This window comes from Triturus cristatus, chromosome 5_2 (assembly GCF_964204655.1).
Source record: "Triturus cristatus chromosome 5_2, aTriCri1.1, whole genome shotgun sequence".
Lineage (NCBI taxonomy): Eukaryota > Metazoa > Chordata > Amphibia > Caudata > Salamandridae > Triturus > Triturus cristatus.
The window spans coordinates 74,627,533-74,651,358 of NC_140588.1; positions in this window are offsets into that span (position 1 = coordinate 74,627,533).

Genomic DNA, 23,826 nt, shown 5'->3' on the forward strand with positions numbered 1-23,826 from the left:
CAACATTACATCATGTGAAATGTTATGGAGATTGAAACCTGTTATGTTATAAGCAACAAAATACATTCAAACAAACAAAGAAGACAACAGAAGAATTAAAATATTTATATATATAAATATCTATACATCTATTTTACTCCAGTAGGTAGTTAAAGTTAGCACCTTGTTTCAATTTAAAAAGCGTTTTTTAATTTGCCAATATCTTTGGCGCCGTTTGACGAATCTTTGCAAAATTTAAAAACGAATGGGGCGTTCCGGTCAGCTCCTGTCTTGAAAGTTTCAGGGTAATACTTCAAGCGGGGGCCGAGAAAAAAGGGGGGTCCCAAAACACATTTTCTCCATATTAATTTCCATAGGAAACTTTAGCCGTGGCTACAGCCCGAACTGCTGAATGGAATTATACCAAATTTGGCAAAAAGATAGCTCTTTGTCCAGAAAGCACTCTTCATTAAATAGTGTAAATCTGTTCAGTAGTTCCTGAGAAATTCACACAAAAAAATATATTGATATCTTGTGACCGCTGTGGATCCACGAACCCCTTCTTTATCTCGAGCCTGACTCTGATTGGCTGCCAACACTACAAACCAAGAAGTGTTGGCAGCCATCTTGTGAGTTGGTTGAAAAAAAGTGAAAAGAGTATTAACATTAAGAAAAGGGGGCAGGGTAGAAACACCCTAACACCCTAGGCCGCCTGACGGGGTCCCACAGGAAACCCAAGGGCCCAAAAAAGCATTTTTATTTTTTTTTTCAGCAGGACTCACGTATGGTCTACAAATCCCGCCAAAAGAGTCAAGGGAAAGTGGGGCCACACAGCGGCCCTCCCTAAAGTAAAAATAAAAAGAGACCGGAACTCGCTGGAGGCCCACCTCCTCCCTGCACGACTCTGCAAATGCGCCTACTGGCACGATCGTGGTTGGGGAGTGAAGTCACCGTCACTACTGAGGGTCCTTAGGTGCCAACTAGCCTACCAAGTACCTCCAGTAAGTCCTAAAAAGCGGGTTTGCTGAGTGGTGGTTACACCACTCTGCAAACACGCCTCTTGGTGGTGTAAAAAGGGGGCATGGCCTCTGACTACCTCTCAGCAATCCAGCTGTGTGGGTCTTATTGGAGGTAAGAGGAGGGCTAGTTGGCTTCCAGGGACCCTTAGGAGGCAAGGGGACTTCATCCCCCAACCAAGAGTGCACCAGGAGGTGCATTTGCAGAGTGGTGGAGAAAGGGGAGTGGCCTGTGTCCACCTATCAGCAATCCCACTGTGTGGGGCTTACTGGCGATAACAGGTAGGCTAGTTGGCCCCTAAGGACCCCCAGCAGCGAAGGTGACTTCAATCCCCATCCAAGAGCGCACCAGGGAGTGCGTTTGCAGAGTGGTGGGCAAAGGGGGCATGGCCTGCTATGAGAACTTAGGAATCCTGCTGTATGGAACTTACTGGAAGTAATAGGAGGGTTAGTTGGCCTCCAAGGATATTCTTGGGGGCCAACTACCCCTCCTGTTACCTCCAGTAAGTCCCACACAGTGGGATTGCTTAGAAGTCTTTGGAGGCCACCCCCCCCCTTCTCCACCATTCTGCAAACATGCCTCCTGGCATACTACTGGTTTGGGGATAAAGTCCACTTTACTCCTAAGGGACTTTGGGTGCCAAGAAGCTCTCCTGGTACCTCCTGTAAGTCCTACGCAGTGGGATCTCGAGCACTGGTTGGAGGCCCACCCCCTTTCTCCACCACTCTGCAAATTAGACTACTAGTTAAAGAAGCATTTGCAATGTAATAGGTCTTGCATTTGCGAGAGTTAGAGCTATTGGCGTTGTAAATGTAAAAGTTTTCTACTAATGTTTTTTGAGTGGAGTGGATGTACGTTGTGTGTATTAGAATTACGTGGTATGTTGTGCAGTGAAATTATGTGGATAGAAAGTATGTGGGGGCAGATTTACAAGGACTGGTGCATCCCTGCATATAAGCAGGGATGCGCCAGTAAAGATGCGACAGGTAGGAATACCCTTGCGCCACTACGGATGCGTCACATTTACAACGCGACGCACCGTGTCGCAAGGATAGTCAGATGTGTGTTGCATCTTATGTCGTAAGGGCAGTAGATTGCAGGAGTCGTGTCACAAGCGCGACGCAACTGCAGCCATGCTCAGGGGCTCCCTATACCCACATACTCTGTCACTCCTTATGCCTGCTTCAAGCAGGCGTAAGGATTTGACGCAGCGGGGACGTAAAAGTGACTCAGTGAAATCTTGTAGATTTCACTGCGTCACTTTTACGGGGCTTCCTTGCGACAGAACAGCCACCCTGCCTACATTATACCTGATGCAGGTATAATGTAGCACAGGGTTTTACAACATGACACATCTCACTAGATGCGTCACATTGTAAATCTGTCACATAGTGGCGCATTGTTTACGATGCAGCTGCGTCCTTCGGTATTTAGTGTATAGGAATTTTGTAGAGTGGGATTATGTGTTATGGAGAGTAATTATGTGTAATAATAGTCTATGTTGTGGAGTGGTAACCTCAGGTTTAGTTTTCCTCATTTCAATTGAAGCTAAACTGTAAACTCAATGAGACAAAAACAAGGAACCACTGAGGAACACTTATAGACCTAGTCAGAGGTATGAGCAGGGCCACTGGAATTATGCAAGTGTTCGGCAGCACCAATTTTGGCATGATTATAACATTTCTGCATTTAACACACAATCCATCATCTACTGCATAATCTGCAGATATGAAAAAAAAATTGTTTCTAGCTCAAACTTTACCAAAAATGCAGTGAAAAGTATTACGGCGTGGTGGAAAGCCCTTTGCAAAGCTGGAATGGTCACCTGTTACTTTTTGCTAAATGTGGGTGTTAAATTGGTACTAATGGTGCACAAAACACTCTTGCATCTTTCTGCACCTCTCTTGCCTCTTCCTGTACCTCTATTGTTTCTTTCTGCAACTCTCTTGTCTCTTTCACTTCTCTTGCTTTTTGTCTGCAACTCTGTTGCTTCTTTAAGGAATTCTTTTGCCTCTTTCTGCACCTCACTTGCCCGTTTCTGCACCTCTCTTGCCTCTTTCTGCACTTCTCTGGCCTCTTTATGCACCTCAATTGCTTCTTTCTGCACTTCTCTTGCCTCTCTACATTTCTGTTCCTTCTTTCTGCACTTCTCTTCCCTTCTTTTAAAATTTCTGTTGCTTCTTTCTGCACTTCTCCGGCCTCTTTCAGCACCCCCTTGCCTCTTTCTGCATCTATGTTGCTTCTTTCTGCTCTTTCCTTGCTTCTTTTTGCATCTCTTTGCTTCTTCCTGCACCCTTCTTGCCTCTTTCTGCACTCTCTTCCCTGTTTCTGTACCTCTCTTGCCTCATTCTGCACCTCTCTTGCCTTTTTATTTACATCTGTTCCCTCTTTTTACACCTATCTTTCCTGTTTGTGCACTTCTCTTGCCTCTTTCTGCACCCCTGTTGCTTCTTTCTGCACTTCTCTTGCCTCTTCCTGTACCCGTCTTGACTCTTTCTGCACCCGTTCCTTCTTTCTGCACCCTCTTGCCTCTTTCTGCAACCCTCTTCCTTCTTTCTGCACCTCTCATGCCTCTTCCTGCAACTCTCTTGCCTCTTTCTGCACTTCTCTTGCCTCTTTCTGCAACTCTGTTACTTTTTTCTGCACTTCTCTTGCCACTTTCTACACCTCTGTTGCTTCTTTCTCCACCCCTCTTGCCTCTTTCTGCTGCCCTCTATACCATTTATGTACCTTACATGCCTCTTTCTGCACCTCTCTTGCTTATTTCTGCACCTCTCTTGTTTCTTTCAGCAACTCTCTTGTCTCTTTCATCACTTCTCTTGCCTCTTTCTGCACCTCTCTTGCATCTTTTTACACCTCTGTTGCCTCTTTGTGCACCTCACTTGCTTCTTTCATCATCCCTCTTGCCTTTTTCTGCACCTCTTCTGCCTCTTTGTGCACCCCTTTTCCTTATTTGTGCACCTCTCCTGCCTATTTATGCACCTCTCTTGCTTCTTTCTGCACTTCCATTACCTCTTTCTTCACCTTTATTGCTTCTTTCTGCACTTCTCTTGCTTCTTTCTATATTTCTGTTGCTTCTTTCTGCACTTCACTTGCCTCTTTCTTGCTGCACCCCTTGCCTCATTCTGCATCTCTGTTGATTCTTTCTGTACTTTTCTTGCATCTTTCTGCACCTCTCTTGCTTCTTTCTGCATCCATCGTACCTCTTTCTACAACCCTCTTCCCTCTTTCCGTACCTCTTTTGCTTCTTTCTGCACCTCTCTTGCCTCTTTCTGCACCCCTCTTGTTTTTTATGCACTTTTCTTGCCCCTTTCTTCACTTCTATTGCCCCTTTCAGATCTTCTCTTGCCTCTTTCTGCACTTCTCTTGCCTCTTTCTGTACCCGTCTTCCTTCTTTCTAAACCTCTCTTGGTTCTTTATGCACCTTTCTCACCTGTTTCTGCTCTTTTTTTGTTTTGTTTGCACCTCTGTTGGCTCTTTCTGCACTTCTCTTGCCTCTTTCTGTACTTGTATTGCCCCTTTCTGCGCTTCTCTTGCCTCTTTCTGCACTTCTATAGCTTCTTTGTGCACTTCTCTTGCCTCTTTCTGCACTTTTCTTGCTTTGTTTCGAACCTCTCTTGCTTCTTTGTGCACTTCTCTTGCCTCTTTCGGGACCTCTCTTGCCTCTTTCTGTACCTCTCTTGCCGTTTTTGTGCACCCCTTTAATGCTTCTTTTTGCACTTCTCATGCTTCTTTCTACATTTCTGTTGCTTCTTTCTGCACTTCTCCAGCCTATTTCTGCACCCCTCTTGCCTGTTTCTGTACCTCTGTTGATTCTTTCTGTACTTCTCTAGCCTCTTGCTGCACCCCTCTTGCCTCATTCTGCATCTCTGTTGATTCTTTCTGTACTTCTCTTGCATCTTTCTGCACCTCTCTTGCTTCTTTCTGCACCCTGTTGCCTCTTTCTACACCTCTTTTGCTTCTTTCTGTACCTCTCTTGCCTCTTTCTGCACTTCTCACGCCTCTTTCTGCACATCTGTTGCTTCTTTCTGCACTTCTCTTGCCTCTCCCTGTATTTTTGTTGCTTCTTTCTGCACTTTTCTTGCCACTGTCTACACTTCTCCAGCCTATTTCTGCACCCATCTTGCCTGTTTCTGTACCTCTGTTGATTCTTTCTGCACTACTCTTGCTTCTTTCAGCACCTCTCTTGCTTCTTTCTGTATCCCTCTTACCTCTATCTGCCCCCTCGTCCCTCTTTCTGTACCTCTCTTCCCTCTTTCTGCACCTCTCTTGCCTCTTTCTGCACCCCTCTTGCCTCCCTCTGCACCTCCGTTGATTCTTTCTGCACTTCTCTTGCTGCTTTCAGCACCTCTCTTGCTTTTTTCTTCACTCCTATTGCTTCTTTCTACACCCCTCTTGCCTATTTCTACACCTCTCTTGCCTCTTTCTGTACTTCTCTTGCCTCTTCCTGCAACTCTGTTGCTTCTTTCGGCACTTCTCTTACTTCTTTCTGTACCCCTCTTGCCCCTTTCTGCACCCCTCTTGCCTTTTTCTGCATCCCTCTTGTCTGTTTCTGCACCTCTCTTGCCTTTTCTGCACTTCTCTTGTTTTTTTCCACACCTCTCCTGTTTCTTTTGGCAACTCTCTTGTCTCTTTCATCACTTCTGTTGCTTCTTTTGCGCTTATCTTGCCTCTTTCTATACCTCTCTTGCCTGGTAATGCACTTATTTTGCCTCTTTTGCACCTCTCTTGTTTCTGTCAGCACTTGTCTTGCCTCTTTGTGTACTTCTCTTGCTTTTTTCTATACTTCTCTTGTCTCTTTCTGTACTCAAATGGGAAGTGGAAGCTGCCAAGTTTAAAGGTCTGTGTGCTCTTGTGACTGAGGTATATGTCTACTTGCACATGTATTCTCATATGTATTATGCATCTGAAGATGGTAGCTTACAACGTGGGTCGCTTCTCCTATAGGAGGTCAAATCTTCCCAGTTCTGCTGTGTAATTAGGTTGCACAGGCAGACATGTCTTATGTATATAGGTGTTACAGAGCCCCTGAAATATACTATTGAATACCCTTGGGCCCTGTGTTATGAACAGAAGGAATTACATACACCTTTGTGTACACAAATTTAAAGAGTATGCTGTTTGATACACAGGTATTCAAGTATATGTATGTTTATTTTGACATAACATGTCACTACGTCAAAGCACAGACACATGCATGCATAGGTTCACAAACTTGGTGAGACTTACAAGAGTAATATGGTTAGTATTGCTGTTTTACATTTGGAAGACTAACATGCTGAGCAGTCAATGAATTGTGAAACTTCAAGAGAAAAGTAAGGCTTAAGACATTTTGGGAGAAGGATTAGTGATTAAGCTACTTTATATTAGTCTGTAGAAAGGTACAGACGAAGTAGGCCTCTTTCTGCACATGTGTTGGCTCTTTCTGTACCTCTCTCGCATCTTTCTGTATCTTTCTTCCTCTTTCTGGACTTCTGTTGCCACTTTCTGCATTTCTCCTGCTTCTTTCTGCAGCTTTCTTCCTCTTTGTGCACATCACTTTCCTCTTTATGCACTCCTCTTGCTTCTTTCTCTGCCTTTCTTCCTCTTTTTGCACATGTCCTTCCTATGTAGGCATAGTTAGAGATTAGCATATAAAAACACTTCAGCGGTTGCAAGGTCACACCATGGTTTAAAATTGCGTCGTGTATCTGCTGCGGTACTAAACCCGTTAAGTTCGGAGGAAGAAATGTTGGACTCTGTTAGGGAGGTGGTGATTAACACATCTGATATACTGAATACTCAACAGGTTGGATCAAAGGGGCAGGAAGAACCGGATCAGAACTCTGTTCTACACAATGCACCTTCAAATTCCTCCAGTGAGAAAAAGAGGCCAGTAGATGATAAAGGGGTACAGTCAAGCAAATCTACCACGGAAAAGAAAAAAGAAGCATGCCCCACAACAACAATGGAAGAGACTGCAACTTCAATTTCAGGGCTGGGGAAAGAGTATCTTCTGTTCTCTAAAACAAAAGCTACTTCTGTTATACTGCCAGTCTCTTCTTGTACTCTGCAACCAGAGCAATCCCCTGGTCTTCTGGGAGATGATCTCTTTTCAGGTCAGGCGCTCCTCTTGAAAGAAACAGCTATTCAGTCAGGTCCAATACAACTAAATCTGACTAGCAACCCACAGCTGTTGCTGCTGCCCCCCACAACAGAAGCCATCAAGGGGATGAATTTTCAGTACAATGGGATATAGAGACCATGCTAAATCTCATCCTGGATGAAATATGAGAATTAAAACTAACACAAGCCACTGAGATAGCTTCCCTGCACCATTATTTATAGAAAATAGAGAAAGCAGTGGCAAGCTTCCCAGTAAGAATGCGGGAGGCAGAGTCCAGGATTTTGCAGGTTGGAGACCAGATGAATAGAATGCAGCAGCAGGGATCCTCCTAACGTTGTGGGGGATTTTACCGTTTGCCTACCTTTTCCAGTGCTCACAGCCATCGCCTACTGCCTGCAGCCATCTCCTGTCCCTGGTCTCTCCTGCCGCCGCAGTTTGGGTCATCGTGGCCGCAGTGTGGGGGGACTACGAGTCCCGGGAGCCTTTGCGGCTGGAAGCCGCCCACGAGACATCCACGCCAGGAGGCGATAAATTGAGAACAGAGGCCCGACGGAGCGGGTTCCTCCTAACTTTGTGGGGGATTTTACCGTTTGCCTACCTTTTCCAGTGCTCACAGCCATCGCCTACTGCCTGCAGCCATCTCCTGTCCCTGGTCTCTCATGCCGCTGCAGTTTGGGTCATCGCGGCCGCAGTGTGGGGGGACTACGAGTCCCGGGAGCCTTTGCGGCCGGAAGCCGCCCGCGAGACATCCGCGCTAGGAGGCGATAAATTGAGAACAGAGGCCCCGCATCGCGGAACGCGCGCGGGTGGCACCGGGCGAAGCCCGGGCAAAGGGCGGGCCATCTGAGGCCGTCAGTGGCAGGAAGAGGCTGGGATGGGCCACTTCTCTAAGCCGATGGTTATGGGCTTGGACTGATATTTCGTGGTCGGACTCGGGTACAGTGGTATATGCACCCTAGTGAGGCCTAATTGTTGTTATGTTAGAGATCGTACTGGGATTTATTTATTTTATTTTTCTACTTTGTGCCTTCCCGTTCTCCGATTGTAGGTTGTTAAGTTTGTATTAAACGGAAGTGGGTTGTTTATGTTTATGTTGGGTCATCTGGTACTTATCTTAACATGAATAAGAGGAAGGCTGGTGACAGGGTGGGGGGGACCCTAGACGATTATTTAATCATGGCAGAGACGGCATTGAATCAAGAGATTCAAGCTGTCGAACGTAGACTTTCTTTAGAACCTGCCTTTTCATTGCCCTGTGCCCAGCCCCCAGTAGTTCAATCTACCACCAGCAATCTCTGTATTGATGATTGCACCCTCCCTGTTCCCCTGCTTATCTCACCTACAACGTGGTTCCTTGATACCTCCCTGCATAGTTTTAGCCCACCGAGTTCACCTAGGGTTATCACGAGAGGGAGAATGGCTCTTAAAGGGAAAACGAGAGAACCGCCTAGCAAAAAAAGGAAAGGACAAGGTGCTACCAAGCAAACTGTATTGATGGCCCAAACAGATTCTAGAGGGACTCTAGCAAAGGGGAAGGGTTCTGATTCCAAGGGTAGGCCACTAACGCAGTCTACGATACAGCCCCTCCTGGATTCCTAACTGCTATCCTCAAGGACCAGCTAGTTGCCCTTATTCAACCCGTTTTACTTAGATTAGATCTAGTGGTAGAGAGGTTAGACCAGATTGAAGCCAAATTTAATAGTAGTAAGTTTCCTGATGTAAGGTTACCATCACAGATGAATGGGGAAATGGTTGATAGTGTAACTATAGAGGACTGTAACGATAGACCCATTATGACAACTAGGGCTCCGGCAGCTAATTCTTCCAGATGGGGAGTGAAGGACCAAAATTTAGTATCAGAAGTGGCCTCTAAAAGGGGTACCAATCTCCATGCTGAGCAAAGCCGGCCTCTATCAGTTAATAGCGTAAGAACAGAGGAGGAGGGAGCTGGGGTTTATGACATACTTCCCAATTTGCACCTTCCTCCCGAAGCCACCCCATACACAATAATCTTAGCAAATGTTCCACCTCTTACTGTTGGGACCCTTGAACACTGGTCTAACCTTAAGAACAAATCTTTGTACTACCTTGGGAAAAGATTAGGGAATAGTAAGGCCTTGTTCGATGAATTTAAAATGGTGTGGCGAATTAATTGGATTGGCCAGTCTCATAAGTCCCTACCAAGTGATTGTGTGGTGCTGAGTTTCAGGTCTCCGACATTGGTTGAATATATTTTAGATGCTGTCTCACAACAGTTAACTGTGCCCAATGTGATTAAAATTCTCCCACTAGGCTGTTTTTACAAGCCAGGAAGAACCCAGTTTAAGAGGGATTGCCGGGTTTTGCCGAGTATTCCTACATGGTCTAACCAGCCCATTCCAACATATAATCGTTTTGATATCTTATCGTCTCTGGAGGAAAACGATTGACGTGGGGTTAGTTCTGACCATTCCCTGTCGAAAGTACCTGGGGTCTTGGTTCCATTATGTCGAGTGGGTTCGGATAGTGTTATGTCATCGATCCCAAGAGAAATCCCTTGTCAGGCTAACCCCTCCATTAATTTACAGCCTCCTAGGGTCTGTTTAGCTTACCCCTCCAAAGAGTCCTGCCAGGTGGTGGCAACTAACCCTGCTAGTTCTATTATGAAGATTGCTTCATGGAATATAGCAGGCTTGGAACCAAGGTTATACACACCAGATTGGGCAAGTTTTATTGACGAGACAGACATATGGTCGTTCCAAGAGACATGGGCAACGGTCCCCTTATTCCGTACAGGCTTTTAAAACTGTTTTAAACCAGCGGTCAAGGGCCTTAGGGGTAGACCGATGGGTGGTTTGACCACGTGCGTTTGTCAATGTGAGGGTGTCACAGTGGTAGAGGTCCCGATTGATAGCCCAGATATATTGATAATCAGGGTTCAATCAACGAAAGGCCTTAATCTCCTCATTATTAACATCTATGTGAGGGGTCTCCCGGGTGGGAGATGCTCTCCAACTTGTTTACTTTTGGAGAGCCTCCTGGGGACAGAAATGAAGTCCACCAATAAGTTAGTGGCTGGGGACTTTAACACTTGTTTTGAGCCTCTGGTTGTGGACAGAGGGGATCTAACTGAGGTTGAGGATTCTCTTTGTGGTGTTTTCCAGCTGGAGTTGACTCCCATAAGGAAATGGACACAAGCTGCCCTGTATATGAAGGGATTATGTTTAAACAAGGGCTTGAGGGGCGTTAATGGGAGAACTAAGTCAGATAGGCTAGGGAGGATGACTTTTGATAATGGCAGATCTGGGAGTCGTATTGACTATATTTTAGTTAACCTGGAGATGTGGCCATCTATTGTTGATATGGTGGTAATAAGTAGAGTAGAGAGTGACCATAATCCCCTCTTCGTATCTATTAATGACAATAGTTTTACTAGCTCCCTTATGGTAGAAGATGCCCCTGCATTTGTAGATGCAATTCTAACTAATGATCAAAGAAGGGTGCGTTGGCCTAAGATGGCCACAAGTGAGGATATACGGGTTTTAATTAGGAACCTGGTTAGTAATACCATGGTAACACTCAACTGCTTTAAGTCCCAGGAAGCGATTAAGGGTAAAATTCGGGACATCCATAATGCACTATTTACAGAGCTTAAATCTTTTTTTGTTAGATCTTTACCATCTACTAACAAAGGTAAAGAGTTGAGATCTTGTTCCTGGTATGATAAAGACTGTAGAAAGGCCCAAAGTGCTTTGATTCAGGCCATTAAATCCAGGTTACCTGTTCCCATCCCAAAATGTAGGGCTGATTATAAACTCGCCCAATTAAAGGCAAAGAAAAATTGGGATGAGGACCGTTGGAGGGATTTATACCAGGCTTGTGAAGGCCGAAATATGGTTCAATTTTGGCACCTTCTTAAATGGGGCAATTGCCCCCATGATATGCGGCCCACTACTCATGTTGAGCCCCAGCAGTGGGTTGCGTATTTTGAGGAGCAGTTTAAGGTCAGCGATAAGCCCTCTTTTATTACATTTTCCCCTGTATTTGAAACCCCCTTGGAATTTACTCCCTGTGAGGTGAAGTCTGTATTAAAAAGTATTCGGAGTGGCAAAGCCCCGGGACCAGACTGTATCCCCCGCTGATTTATTTAAACAAGAACAAGATGTATGGGTCCCGTACTTGACGATGCTAGCTAACGGCCTTGCGGGTGGAGCTTTGGTCCCTAACTCGTGGCTTGGGGCGGAGATATTGCCGATCTATACAAAGGCGATCGCTCTGCCCCGGCCAACTATCGGCCGATTAGTCTTATAGACGCAGTACAAAAAATCATAGCTCGCCTAGTACTGGGTCGCATACAGAGTTGGATGATCGAAACTAATGTTTTGACTCCCCTCCAGGCGGGGTTTCGGTCCCACATAGGGACCCAGGACCAAGCATTTAGGGTTGTCCTTTTATATTGGAAGGAGGTTTTTCTCGGGGGTGGTAAGCTCTTTGCGGCCTTTGTGGACTTACGGTCCGTGTTCGATCTTGTGCCAAGGGCTAAGTTATGGGAAGTTCTCTTGGAGATGGGTATGCCTAAAGAGTTGGTGTCGATCCTGGTAAATATCCACGATAACACATATGCCTGTGTCCGCTGGGGTAAACCAGGGGAGGTGACAGAAAGATTTAAGGTATGAAAGGGAGTTCGACAAGGGTGTGTGCTTGCCCCTACCCTGTTTTCGTTGTTCATTAACAGGGTTATAAGTTATTTTTCTAATCACCCGACAGATGCTCCCACTTTGGCTGGTATGAAGATCCCCCTCCTCATGTTCGCGGACGATACTCTCTTGATCTCCAAGACAAGACAGGGCCTGCAGTTGGCCCTGTCTCGTTTTGAGTTATTTTGCCGTGAACATGAGTTGGAAATAAATGTAGGGAAGACTAAGTTTATGGTTTTCCGTGGACCAAGGCGTGTTAGTGCGCAGGTTCGTATGGGAGGTGCTATTTTGGAACAAACGGCTGTGTTTACCTACCTGGGGGTTACTTTCAGCGAGAATTTTAGCTGGAAGTAACAGTTAGACCTCCTTGTTCTTAAACATGCCCAATTAGGTGGAGCCTTGTTGAAAGAGCATAGCTATTCTTTAACCAAACCTATAGCTCCCCTGATGAAGATTTACGGTTCCAAGATTCTCCCTGCCATTATGTACGGTGCTGAATTGTGGGGATTTAGCAATTTGTCTAAATTAAAGATTGCACAGAATAAATTTCTTAGGTCCGCAATAGGGCTTCCTCAATCAACACCTTGTATTCCATTATTATATGATTTAGGTTTCCAGCCCATTGAGGACTTGGTAAGGTATAGACCCCTCGCGTTTTGGCGGCGTATGTGGACCACACAGGAACTGTCTATTTATGCCAAAGCACTACTGGAAGTTAAAGGGCTTGAGGGCTCACATAGGAACACTTGGTTGACTGAAATTAAATCATTGTTGACTGATATAGGGATGGGAAATCTTTGGGCAAACCCGGACACAGCTGTTTTCCCTTCGAAAATTGTTCTCAGGGATGCTTACTGGTGCAGGATTAAGGCCAAGAGATTTGCTTCCCTTACGGGTAGTTCTATGACAGTAACGTTCCTTGCTTTTAAGGATGAGTCTGCCTATGAAGGATATTGGGACACTATTACGAAGCAACTTGATCGTAAACTGTATCACCAGTTTAGAGTGGGCTCCCTTCCACTGCGAGGGCTAACAAAAAGCTGGAGCCTTCTTGGTAGTGATAAGTGCCCCTTTTGTGTGGACCAGATAGAAACCATGGATCATTTTCATTTCTGTTGTCCGGCATATCTATTTCCACGGCGTGTATGGCTCCGTCCCGTATGTCGACTAATGAGAACTCGTTCTGCACAGGTAGCTAGTAGAATTTTGAAATCTGACACTTCAAAACCTGTGGTTATAGGTGTTGCTAAATTTGTCAGTTGGGTTTGGATTCTTAGGTCTCGGAAGGCTAAAATCAGAGGGCCGGATTCACAGAACTAACTTAAGACAAAATCCTAAACTTACTACCATTTTCGTATTCACAGAATGCACTTACTCATTTTGGTATTCACAGAAGACACTTACTCACTTCGGTATTCACAGAAGTTAGGAGTCCTAACTTTAGGACTCCTAAATGCCTTCTGTGAATACCGAAAGTCTTAAAATTAGGATTTTTGTCAGTTTAGGAGTCCTTTATGATGAAAATCGAATAAAGCTTTTTGGAAGGTAGAATGCAGCAGCAAGTGGATCTTGTGAGGAATTAGAAAATCTCACTGGAGAACAAGATCGACCAATTGGAGAACCACTCGAGACATACCAAGCTTCGATTAGTTGGTGTGCCTGAAGGATGCGAAGGGACTCAAACTATGCAATGGGTCAAGACATTTATACTAAAAAATGTTTTACCAGAACTTTCTGGCGATTTATCAATTACCAGTGCACATAGGGGGCTAGTTCACCCTTATCCAAATTCTAAAGTGCCGACGACAATTCTGGTTAATTTTGCAGATTATGGCATCATGGAACAGATAATATCCAAGGCTATACAAAAGAAACAATTCATTACTAAAGAAGTACCTTGCTGATGAATTTTCTCAGATATGTCTTTAGCTGCTGCATGAAATAGAAAAGAGTTTGTCAAGCTTTTATACTTATTTAAGGTCCAGGGTGCCCAGGCGACAAAAGCGTAACAGTCCAAACTCAGGGTACTAGTTAAAGGGAAGTTCCACATATTTACCAATCTAGAGGAAGCCCAAGAAATGCTGCAAAGAATTACTGTTTAGTAAATGAAGAGAAGAGGGAAATCATGCATTAACTACTAAGACCAGTAGGTGAGGTGGGGTTCTCACTTTGGGTGCATCAACTTGGCACTCAGTCCTGACGCCTCCCGGAGGAGATTGGAGAGGGGTATTGTGGGCAATTCCCCATCTTCCATGGTGGGGAAGGTTAGCAGGGGTAGCAAGAGGGAATCTTGGGGATTGGGTTTGGGAGGGTATTTGGGAGCACAGGGGTTCTTGAGGGGTGGTGTTGGGGAGCATCGGTGGAGAAAAAATAAGCAGAGTCTGAAGCGACAGCAAAAAATTGTATTAATGGATAATAGCTATGGAAGAAAAGTTTCTTAACGGCTAAGATGAATCTTAAAATTTGAATATTATTGTGCAATTTTAATGGTATTTCTAACAAACAAAAGTATGGGGGTTTAATCAGGTGGTAACCTAATTTTCACCACAGATTGTATTGCTTCAGGAGACTTATCTTAAAACTAATACGCCAAAGCTTTTTATTCCTAAATTCTATCACAGATCATACTTTGCCTCAGCAGGGCAGGTGTTTAGGGCGTTACGGTTTATTTAAGCCAAGGGCCAGATTTGGAGGAAATTCAAGTTTGCAGAGACCTGGGAGGTTGATGGATTTGGATTACAACTCGGTTAAATGGGAACCCGATTAACCTAGTTAGCTATTATGCCCCAGTAACGGATGACCCTAAATAAATTTAGCAGATTATTGAGGTGGCTAAGTGAGTAGAAGGCCCTATAATTATAGGAGGAGATTTTATTTTTATACAGGACTTAACAAGGGATACCTCCAACAAAACTAAAAAACAGCGAAAGCCACTCACTAAAAAATTAATATATATAATGAAACTAGAGTATCAATTGGTAGACCCATAGCGCAGAGCTCATCCAGAATTTTCCCAGTATACCTGTTTCTCACAGCAATTTAAATCAGCTTCTCGTATAGATTTTTAAAAAGAATTCCCATTCTTTTACTTGTATAGGCTCTGAAATAAGGGCCAATGCTTTTTCTGATCACTCATTGGTTAGTATTGATCTGGAGTTCCATACTAGGAAGAGGGAGAGGCCCAGGTGGCAAATTGACCGTTGCCTTCGTTCTAACCAGGTAGCAAATACAAGAAAGTTCATAGCGGATTTATTTTGGGGTAATACGTGCGCTGCTTCTGTTTTTTCAGTTTGGGTGCCTTTAAGGTAACTGTCCGGTGCAGATTGTAGCTTTTACGGCCTCACAAACTAAAAAACGCACGAAGCATATAGAAGAACTACAAACCTCTTTGGACAATGCTTTATAGAACTGAAATAGTTGGCAAGGGGCACACAATTTTGTAAATAGGCAACTAGTAAGAGCAAAACAGGAATTGAGGGACTGCTTTATTTTAGAGGAAACACAGAGTGCATGGCTTTACCAGCATCAGGTCTACGAGGAAAGTCAGATGGTGGGTACGTTTTTAGCCTGGTCAACTAGGGTTAAGCAAGAAATGGCAATGATTACGGAACTAGTTGAACTAGAGACAGGGGCTCCAGTTTATGAAAAGGATGAAATGGGTAAAGTGTTTTTACAGCATTATAACAACTTATATGCAACATAGTATATGGCCTCAAATTAGATCATATGTCAGTTTTTTCAGTCCATAAAATTCCTGAATCTGGCTAATATACAATCTGAAGAATTAATTATAGATATTACAGCATTACAAATCCGAAATATTTTGGCCTCAATGCCCTGGGGTAAAACTTGTGGTAATGACGGCTTCCCTACTGAATTTAAAAATACATTTTCTAAAGAACTGATTCCCCTCTTAGTAAAACTTTTTTAAAAGGTGGGGTGATTCCAACTGATTTCAAGAAATCTACAATCATTAGCTTTGCTAAGAAGGGGAAGAACTCAAGACATGTAAACTCATGTAGGCCAATAAATCTACTTAACACAGAAATTTGGGCCAATCGTGTGACCCCCAATAGCACAGAAGATAATCCTTAGGGATCAGATAGGATTTGTGACTGATAGGTTGATGTCATCCAATACAGGTTTTTAGTACAAGCACTTGATTTTTTTAATGTGAGCGAGACACCGGCAGTTATAATTATGGTAGATGCAGAAAAAGCATTTGACCTTGTGAATTGGGACGCTCTTTTTTTGGCCTAGAGAGGTTTGGTTTTCTGATACAGTTTATCATTATGCTTTGTTGTTTATAAGAAGGTGCACAGGCAAAGATTTCTTAAATTCCCATTTAACAGGAATTGTTGAAATATACAGGGGGACTCAAAAGGGTTGCCCGCTGTCACCTGTATTATTCACTTTTTAAAAAAACCACTGGCTGCTAGTGTGAGGGTCAATTCAGATATAATAGCACTGATACAGGGTATTTTCAAGCTTAAATTGTTTGCAGATGATATATTATGTTACCTCAGGCCAGAAGGACAAAATATGAAAACAGCACTGATAGAATTTGAGCAGTTCCAAGAAATTGGGGCTATAAAATCAATCATTCTGAAACTGAACTGCTGCTATTTAATACCCCTCTTAATATTCCTCCTGTGAGTCTTCAGGAGCAGGCTTCTAATCATGCCCCTATCCGTTACAAGTTACTAATCAGTACACAGAATTATGTATAATAAATTATGAAATAATGATGAAAAATGTAGGAGATTTACTGGATAGAGGGATACTTCTTTCTCTTATGTTAATAGGGTGGGTCGCATTGATAAAAATTTCTATTTTACCTTTGCTAATTTTTCTTTTCACTAACATTTTGATTTAAATTAATAGAGCATATTTTAAGGAATTAGAGACATTTTTAAGACACTTTTTATGGAATAAAAAAAGGCTTCAAGAGATAGTGTACTGGTGCTGCAATTAGATGTTAGTCAGGGGAATTAGCATTACCTCACATGTATACATATTATGAAGCTTCTCTTTTAAACATGATAATATGATTCATAGATGCCAAGGGTATACAGGATAGCTTTTTGTTGAGAAGATGGTCCAGGAGGCAGTATTCCAGCTGTCAATATTTATTAAAACAGCAAAACTCCCCAAAAAGACAAGATATAAAACACTTCAGGAGTATGGTTGGAGACTCCAAGCATTCTGTTAAAAAAATCATACTGCAGGATATGGATACTTGCAGCTGAGTGAATATAAAGTTTTGGGTCTTCACATACCAAATAGCCATATAAAGCATTGGGCTACAAATGGATTTAAAGAACTGGGACATTTTTTGGTTAAAGGGAGAAATATAGTCTGGCAGCAACTCCAAGCGAAGTGTGGAGATCGCTGCAAGCGTTTATATTTTTCGTACCTCCAGATTGTACATTTCCTAAAAAAATGCTGTGTTCACTTGTACAGTGACTCCTCGCCAATATAACATCATTATTTAGAACTAAACTGAGGGATAACGGAAATTGGTATAGGCTAATACGGAGTCAAGGGGAGTGCCAGTTGGTAAAAAGGGTTTCAGAGAAGATTACGCTGACAACACAGTGCACCTTTTCCGAGGCCGAGTGGCAGACAATTTCTGAATTAGGATATAAGGCACTAAGATCTGCCAATTTCAAGAGAATGGCATTCCTGGCACATTGGATGGCATATTATACCCCCAAAGCTCTCCTGAAAATGTATCCTGAAATGGAAGATCGTTATTTTCGTTGTAATCAGCTAGGGGGAGGAGACTGAGGCACACGTTTTTTACCTGTTCAAAGATAGCAGGATTCTGGGTACAAGTGTTTGAGGCCCTAAGTAGGGGATTGTATAGACGGATCAAACCTGAGGTAGGAGGGCACTTTTTGGATTATCTAGACAGAGGCAAGATTGAGCATCAAGAAAGGGGGTGATGTATTTACCACTATTGGTTCTTTAGTTGCTCGATCTTTGATTTTGCAAAATTAGAAGACAAATAGAGTGCCAACATATTTGAAATTTTATAATAAGATGTGCCGAACGAAGAAGTTAGAGGAGGAATAAGCTAAAAGCGTTGGGGGCATCAAAAGTTTTAATGCCTCTTGGCAATTTATGGGGAGTATCGGTAATAACATAGGGTAAGATGTTGACCAAATCTAGTTTGGAAACTGATTGGAGTAAATGAGGATACCTAGTATACAGATGGATGCAGAAATATAAGTGTATGGCTACATTAAATTATCAGTCCGATAGGAATAAGGATACATGCCCAAAAATATTTTAAAGAAAATTATCGTTAAAAATCTAATTATATTATAGGTTTTTTTTATAAAAAAAGATCAGCTGACGTAAGTTCTTTTTGAATAGTGGGAATTTAATCTTGAATAGAATTGATGGTCTATCTAAATCTATCACTGCTGCATTGTATTGAAAGTAAATCGGACTCTGGTGCTTATAGTATTGATGAAATGAAATGTATGACCATAAGAAGTAATAATGTAAGGAATGCATATTTTTAACATTAATTGGAAACAGCTTAAGACTGAAATTTGAGGAAATTAACTTGGAGGTAATTGCAGACTGCTAAAGGCTGCATGGGTGCACTTTATTGAAGGTATAAAGGACTATTTCTCTATTTATGTGAAATCATTATCCATTTGTTTTACCAATATTTATGTTTGTGGATATAATAAGAATTTTAGAAATGTATGCACAATATTTATGGATGTGCTTTTCAAAAATAAAATTTAAAAAAAGAGTAGTATTCCATCAGCTTGGGGGAGTACTTGCAAACTTCACCATGGAGAGATGACAGAATCCCACCAAGATCTAAATCAGGCCCTAAAACTTGGAATTAGTTAGTCACCCACTTCTACTGGTCAGGTATGTCCCAGAAAGTGAAGGAAATCTGCAGCTCCTGTGATGCCTGTCAAACCAGCGGCAAGACAGGTAGCAAACCGAAGCCCCCCTTAAGTCCACTACCAGTAGTTGGGGTTTCCTTTGAAAGGGTAGGGATTTACATTGTTGGTTTTCTTGACCCTCAAACAGCACCAAAAACCATATTTATACTAGTGAATCATGCCACCAGGTATCCTGAAGCAATTCACTCAGGACTGTCACTGCTCCTGTAGTTGCAGGAGCCATCTTGAATATTTTTAATAGAGTGGTCTTGCCTAAGGAGGGGGTTTTAGACAGAAGTAGTAACTTCATGCCTGCTTACCTAAAGGCAATGTGGAATAAATGTGGTGTGACATTTAAGTTCACTACCCCATATCATCTGCAAACAAATTGTCTGGTTGAGAGATTCAACAAGACCATGAAAGGTATGATCATGGGACTCCCTGACAAACTCAGAAGGAAATGGGAAGTCTTTTTGCCATGCCTATGTTTCACCTACAGAACAATGCCACAGAAAGGAGTGGGCTTTAGTCCCTTTGAGCTTCTGTTTGGCCATTCTGTTAGAGGACCAATAAGTCTAGTGAGGGAAAGTTGGGAGAAACCTCTCAAAGAGTCCACACCTGACATTGTGAATTATATGGTTGGCCTTCATTCCGGGATGGCTGAGTAGATGGAAAAAGCAAATAAAAACCTTGAGGCCAGTCAAGAGCTCCGAAAGCAGTGGTTTGATTAAAAGGCTGTACTAGTTGAGTTTCAGCTAGGGCAGAAGATATGGGTTTTGGAGCCTGTGTCTCCTAGAGCCATCCAGGACAAATGGAGTGGTCATTACCATATCCTAGAATGAAAATGGGGTGTCATCTACTTGGTACACCTAAGCACTTGCAGGATTCCCCACAGGGTCATCCATGTAAATCGCCTTAAACCTTTTCATCACAGGGCTGATGTGAACATGCATATGGTCACTGATGAGGATCAGGAAGAAGAGAGTGTACCTCTCCCCGACCTCCTCTCAAACAACCCTAAAGATTGATCTGTTGAGAGAGTTGTCTTTTTAGACACCATCACTGCCCAACAGCAAACTGACTGCATGCAAGTGCTGGGGCAGTATGCTTAGCTTTTTCCTTTGATCACTGGTCAGACTACCTGGTGTACACATGATGTGGACACTGGGTACACCAGAGCTGAGGTTTTGTGTGAACTATAAAGTTCTCACTGCTGTCACTCAGACAGATGCCTCCCCTTTTCCAAGGGCTGATGAACTGATTGACAGGTTGGAAACAGTCAAATATCTCAGTACTCTTGTTCTCACCCCAGGAGCCAAAGAAAAATCAGCATTCTCGACCCCAGATTGACATTACTAATTTACTGTAATGCCATTTGGTTTACATAATGTCCTTGCCACCTTCCAAAGGCTGGTAAACAAAGTCCTGGCTGGGCTGGAGTCTTTTAGTTCAGCATATCTTGATGATGTTGTTTATAGCTCCACTTGGCAGCATCACCTGATTCACCTCATCTTAAAAAGGTGCATGAGGCCCTGCTGAAGGCAATACTCAATATCAAGGCAAGTAAGTGCAAGATTGGGCAGGGCTCGGTTGCACACTTAGACCAACTTGTAGGTGGAGGCCAAGTTCAACCCTTACACTAGATCCAGATTCAGACTATTCTTGACTGGGAGGCTATTACAACCCAGACTCAAGTCAAGGCATTCCTTGGCTTGCCTGGGTACTACTGGATGTTTGTGAAGTGATACGATAGTATTGTGGTAGCCCTCACATAAATTACCTCAAAGAAACAACCAAAGAAAGTAAACTGGACAGTGAGCTGTCACAATGCATTTGACAATCTTAAGAAAACAATGTGCTCAGCACCCATACTAAAAGCTTCAAGTTATACAAAATAGTTCCTTGTGCAGACAGATGCCTCTGAGCATGGCATAGGAGCAGTCCTATCCCAGACCGATGATGATGGCCAGGACCAGGATGATGGGTTTTTAGCAGGAGGTTACTCCCTAGAGAACAGCATTGGAGTGCCATTGAAAGGGAAGCCTTTGCTTTGGTTTGGTCCCTGAAGAAGCTAGGCCATGGCTGTTTGATACTCACTTCCTTGTACAAAATGTAACCCAATTGGCAATGACTTTAGCACCTCTGCACGTCCCTAATAAATGGTACCCCTGGTACTCAGGGCATAGGTATTAAAGAGGGTCCCTATGGGCTGCAATATGTATTACGCCACCCAAGGGGACCCACATAAAAAATGCATGCAGACTGTCAGTACAGGATATGTGAAATGGTAAAAACCATTGTGGAAACACAACTTGGCATCTCTGTGTGCCATGCCCAGCTATACTATATATACTTTATGTAAGTCACCCCTTTAGCAGGTCTTAGAGCCCTAAGGCACGGTGCATTATATTATATATGAGGGCCCATCTGCATGAGCATATGGAACCCTGTGAAGTATACTTTCATTACTAGATATTGCAATTGATCCGGCAGCCATCTTAAGGATATGTACTGGGCACTGGTCATTATGAGTCACCCAGCAACATAATGGCTGGACTGAAGCTAATGGTGTTTGGTATCAAGCACCCTGTCTGAATATATCAGTACTGATACTAGTACTAGATTTATTATTACATGCACGCAGAGGGCATCTTAGAGGTGCCCCCTGCAAACCTACTAGTCCTCTAGTGTGCTGGCTGACTGGGATCACCCAGCCTACCACCACAGATGAGTTTCTGACCTCCTGTAGGTTAGAGCCTGTACTTTCAGAGGCCAGAAACAATGCCTGCTCTGGAGAAAGGTATTCACACCTCCTGTAGGATGGCTAGTTGTTAGACATGGTACCATTGGCGTGGGTCTCCCTTCCACTTTTTGATGGATTGCCTCCTCTGTTTTTGACCTATTTTGCTGGTATAGATGCTTTGGGCACTGCGCCACTGCTGTTCAGTGCCGCAGTGCAAGTGCTCCCTATGTTAGTTATGTATTAATTAGTGACTCCATGATTGGGTTATTTGATTTACTGTAAGGCATTAGTAGCATGCACAGGGGTGCCTGGGGCTTGTAAATCAAATGTTGCTGGTGGGCTTGCAGCACTGGTTGTGCCACCCACCGGAGCAGTTCGTAAAGTATGACTCAGGCCTGCCACCGCAGAGTGCCGTACACAGCCGAGGCTGCTGTGTGACTCGGTGAGTGCAACCACTCGCCGGTCTGTGAACCTTCCCTTCACTGCATGTTGGTCACCCCTACAGAAGACCTGAGGGCAAGGTTCATTGTATGTAGAAGGCAGGTCGTGCCCTGGAGTGAGTGGCATGACCTGGTAGTGAATTACCCACGTGCGCGTTTTTCACTATGGTAAGGCTACCTGTTCCCCGTAGGCCAGAATGGGCAGTTTGGTTATAGCATCCTGTAATCCTAGCTGACTCAGGGAACCAGGTGGAACGTCGAGTTTAGAATGCCTGAACTCAGAATGATAAGATGGCTCTTTTAGGATAGTTGACGCCAGCCAGCTAACGTCGCTGACATCTGCCTCGAGAACCTGAGCGCTGCTCCAACTCGCCCCATAGACTGCCGCCTGCTGCTGTGCTTCACCGGCTCCGGGATCACCATCTGGGCGGAGCGATCATCGAAAAGAGTGACCGAGCATTCACTGACCCAATGACATCAGCAACGACCTATGGTGTCGGCACTGCCGTACTGTCACCTCCTCTCCGGTAAGGACCGAAGCCGCCCCCTGCTTGCAGCCACATCCAGGGCCCCGCCGCATCGCTTTCCCCTGAAACAAGGAACTAACGCTACCCACGTGCCACACGACATCGCAGCCCCCTAACGCCGAGAAGAGCCTTTGTTTGTTTGCTTAAAGGTACTGTCCTGAGAGAGTCTAATTGTGACTCCGGGCCTGACGCTGCACTCCTCACAGGCGGACTGTACCCCGAGAACTCTTTTGTGCGTTGAAGTGATAACTCCTATTGGGGTTATCTGTTGCCAGAGACACTTGAAGCTAAAGCCTATTTTTGAGTAACCATAAAGCATATTCGCACCTACCTTTAGGCAAATATAAAAGGAACGGCAAGAGGATGTCCCACTTCTACCACATGAGATTTGACAGACCCTTTAGGGTCCTGTTGAAACTCTCAACAAGCCTATTAGTTTGAGGGTGGTAAGGAGTGGAAAACCTTTCAGTTACCCCACATTCCTTCCACATGGCTTTCATGTATCCCAACATGAAGTTGGTATCATGGTCTGACACTACCTTCTTGTGGAAGCCCACATGGATAAAGATTCCCATCAGTGCCCGGGCCACTGCGGGCGCAGTTTCTGATCTCAGGATGATAGCCTCAGGGTGCCATGTGGCATGGTCCACCAAGACCAGGATAACTATTTTGGCTGTCTTGAGGTTCAGAGGACCAATGATATTGATACCCACCCTTTCAAAGGAGGTACCACTGACAGGAAAAAATTGATGGGAGGCTTGTGCCTCCCTCCTGACTTGCCACTGGCCTGGCCAGTAGGACAGGAACTGCAGAACACATCGGAGGCCCTCCTCATTTGAGTCCAGTAAGTATGCATGACAAGCTTGTCAAAGGCCTTGTTCTGTCCCAAATGACCTGCCAGGGGCACATCATGAGCCAACTCCAGTAGGAAGGCCCTGTAGCACTGGGGGACCACCAACTATCTGGTTGCCCCAGGCTCAGGAACCTTAGAATCATTATACAGGAGACCAATCTCCCAGTAAATCAGGTGATCCCCACAGGTGTAGCCAGCTGCCTGGGCCTCAGCCTGCTACTGTAGGCCCACAAGATTAGGGCATTCCTTCTGCACCTTGAAGAACTCCTCCCCGGTGGGACTGTATTCTTTCTGGCAGTTTGCTAGCACAGGTAGGTTCCCCAGGGCGACAACACCTCGCCTGTAAGCTCCGGGGCACCCCTTCAAGTTCAACCTCCTCCCAGACCATGGGAGTTTCATGAGTTGGTTTCCCATTTCCGTTCCCCTTGCCCTTCCTCTTTATGGTAGTCACCTGGGCCAGTCTTCCAGGCTCCAGGTCCTCCTGACTAGAATCTCGGGTGGCCATGGACCGTGCAGTCAGCCACACCTACTTAGGCAACCCTAACATCTCCAAGAGAGTCCACCTCCTTCT